We start from the raw sequence: 3,578 nt of genomic DNA, 5'->3' as shown, positions 1-3,578 counted from the left end.
ACTTCCATTCCGGTATCTCCGGTTGTTGCAGAAGACCGGAGGGTTTCTGGTATTCGACCTTTACCTTCGCGCAAGTAAGGCATTTACTTACGAAGGTAGCAATATCTGCTTTCATGTTAGGCCACCAGTATAGCTTTTTAAGATCCAGATACATCTTATCTGAACCTGGGTGGACGGAATAACGAGTGTTGTGTGCCTCGGTCATGATCAAGTCTCTGAAGCCACCGTGTTTCGGTGTCCAAATCCGATCCATGAGGTATAAGGCTCCGCCACCCTTGACTTCTAAATTCTTATCCATCCCTCTTAGGGATTCACCGGCCACATTTTCAGGTTTCAAAGCGTCGAGCTGAGCTTCCTTAATTTGTGTGGACAAGTGTGAATGGATAGTTAGAGTCAAAGATTTGACTCTACGACCAGAGTATTCTTTCTGACTTAGGGCGTCAGCTACTACGTTGGCTTTACCCGGATGATAACGAATTTCGCATTCGTAATCACTGAGTAGCTCTACCCACCGTCGTTGTCTCATGTTGAGCTCTTTCTGGTCGAATATATGTTGTAGGCTTTTGTGGTCTGTAAAGATTGTGCTTTTTGTACCATATAGGTAGTGTCTCCAGATCTTCAGGGCAAACACGACTACTCCTAGTTCAAGATCGTGGGTAGTGTAGTTAACCTCATGTGTCTTCAGCTGTCTCGAGGCATAGGCGATGACCTTACCTCGTTGCATCAGAACACATCCGAGTTCCTGATTTGAAGCATCGCAATAGACAACGAAGTCTTCTATCCCTTCGGGGAGGGATAGTATTGGTGCGGTGCACAAGGCTCGCTTGAGCGTTTGGAACGCTCTCTCCTGTTTCTCTTCCCAGTCAAAGGCCACGCCTTTCTGGGTCAATGTTGTAAGAGGTTTCGCTATGCATGAGAAGTTCTGAATGAACCTGCGATAGTAGCCAGCGAGACCTAGAAATTGACGAATCTCCGTAGGTGTCTTCGGTGCTGACCAGTTCTCAATGGCCTTGATTTTGGAAGGGTCCACGTGTATTCCCTCTTCACTAACTACGTGGCCCAAGAATTCGACCCTCCGAATCTAAAATTCGCATTTAGAGAACTTCGCATAGAGCTTCTCCGACCGTAATGTTTCTAAGACTCTACGGAGATGTTGACTATGTTCTTCCTTACTTCGAGAGTAGATTAGTATGTCATCGACGAAGACGATGACGAACTGATCCAAGTAAGGACGATACACCCTATTCATTAAATCCATGAATACGGCGGGCGCGTTAGTTAATCCGAATGGCATCACTACAAATTCGTAGTGTCCATAACGAGTTCAGAAGGCTGTCTTGGGAACATCCTCCTCTAGCACTCGTAATTGATGATATCCGGATCGTAGATCTATCTTCGAGAAGTAGTTGGCTCCTTGAAGTTGATCAAACAAATCGTCAATGCGGGGTAAGGGATAACGATTTTTAATGGTAAGCTTGTTGAGTTCTCTGTAGTCGATGCACATGCGAAACGATCCATCTTTTTTCTTGACGAACAAGACCGGTGCTCCCCAAGGTGAGAAGCTCGGCCTAATGAATCCCTTCTTGAGAAGTTCGTTAAGCTGACTGGAAAGTTCCTGCATCTCTGCCGGTGCCAGACGATAAGGAGATTTGGCTACTGGAGTAGCCCCTGACATTAAGTCGATTCTGAACTCGACTTGGCGCTGTGGTGGTAATCCCGGGAGTTCTTCTGGAAATATGTCGGGAAAGTCGCGTACTTCCGGGATGTTCTGAATGCCTTTTACTTCTTGACTCGTATCGACGATGTGTGCGAGGAATGCATGATATTCCTTTTGTAAACACTTCTTGGCTTGGATGCATGAAATGAGGCGAAGGCTCGTACTAGGTTTGTCGCCAAAGATAACTAAGGTTTCGCTGTTAGGAAGGTTAAGACGAACTGCTTTTTCAAAGCACATGATGTCGGCGCGAAGAAGACTCAACCAATCCATGCCGATAATGACGTCGAAACTTTTGATTTGGACCGGCATGAGGTCTATCTTGAAAGTATGGCTATCTAAAGTTAGAGTACAACCTACGTATATGCAGTTAGTACTTTCCGTTTTCCCGTTTGCCATTTCTATAGTGAATGATTTATCTAAAGCACGAGGTTTTTGTTTAAGTAGGGGCGCAAATTTATGGCTTACGAAACCTTTCTCTGCTCCACTGTCGAAAAGTATGCAAGCATATGAGTTATCGAGGAGAAACGTACCAGTAACTATCATAGGATCAGCTACGGCTTCCTCGTGGCCTATGGCCATCACTCTTCCTACTCCACCAGCCATCCCCGCCTTAGGGCAGTTCCTTTTGTAGTGACCCACATCGCCACAACCGTAGCACGCCTGGCCCACACCGGCGTTAGGAACTTGGGCGGTTGGCCTTGCTGGAATCTTGCAGAAACGGGCTGTATGCCCCTTTTTGTTGCAGTTAGAGCACTGCATTTCCTTGCAAGGTCCGTGGTGATGGAAGTTGCATTTGTTGCACCTCGGAAGATTACCAGCATAAGTTTTTGCTGGTAAGGGATTGGCAGGGACAACAGGGGTTACTGTGGCAGCATTGATTGCCACAAGTTGTTGTCTCTTTGAGGATTCTTGTGAAGCCTCGCTTTTCCTCTTCTTCCAACCCCTTTTCTTGTTGTTGTTATTGTTTCCTTTATGTGGTTCGGGTGTAGGGTTTGTGGGGTTCTGGTGTTTTCCGTGATCTATTAGAGATTGTGCCAGCTCTTTGGCGCTGTCGAAAGTAACAGGCCTGGAAGCTAACACACTTGACTGGATCTGGGGCGACAGTCCCCAGATATATCTCTCTATTCTCTTGCTCTCAAGAGCAACCATGTCAGGGCATAGAATTGCCAGATCACAGAATCTGTTTGTATAGGTTGATAGGTCGGAACCAACCATTTCAAGACCGCAGAGTTCCTGTTCGAGTTTTTGGATTTCCCCTCGAGGACAGTACTCTCTCATCAGCATGGCTTTCAAGTTTTCCCAGCTGATAGAATTTGCCACTGTAAGAGTCAGAGACTTAATGTGGCCATACCACCAAGTTAAAGTCCTGTCAGAAAAAGTACAAGTAGCAAACTTGACCTTATTGCCCTCCGGGCAGGCGCAGATTTCAAAGACCAATTCTGTCTTTTCAATCCACTGCCTTAAGATCATAACCCCACCAGTTCCATTGAAGTTCCGGGGTTTGGCATTCAAAAAATCCTTGTAGGTGCATTCCCGGGGATGCCCACGGCTCTCGCCATGGTTGGAGGGAGGTGCACCCGTTCCCGATCCACTAGGGACAGGAGTATTGATGGCTGACACGACAGCTTTTACTGCTGCTGTGAAGGCTGCTTGGAACATAGCAGCGTCGAAATGAGGAGGTGGTAGAGGTGGTGGAGGAGGTGGTGGTATCGGTGTTTCGTTGTTATTGTTACGATTTGTACTTCTGCGAGGTGGCATTTTTCAACTATAAGTTGAAAAGATAAAGGCAATGATAAGAATTCAATAGTATATAAAAAAAATGAATGTGTCTCATGAACTAAATCGCCATAGTTCAACAACA

This window comes from Lactuca virosa, chromosome 5 (genome assembly GCF_052849685.1).
Source record: "Lactuca virosa cultivar CGN04683 chromosome 5, Lactuca_virosa_CGN04683_v6, whole genome shotgun sequence".
In the NCBI taxonomy this organism is placed as follows: domain Eukaryota; kingdom Viridiplantae; phylum Streptophyta; class Magnoliopsida; order Asterales; family Asteraceae; genus Lactuca; species Lactuca virosa.
The sequence above is the reverse complement of the archived record's forward strand: the minus strand, read 5'-3'. Positions refer to the sequence as shown.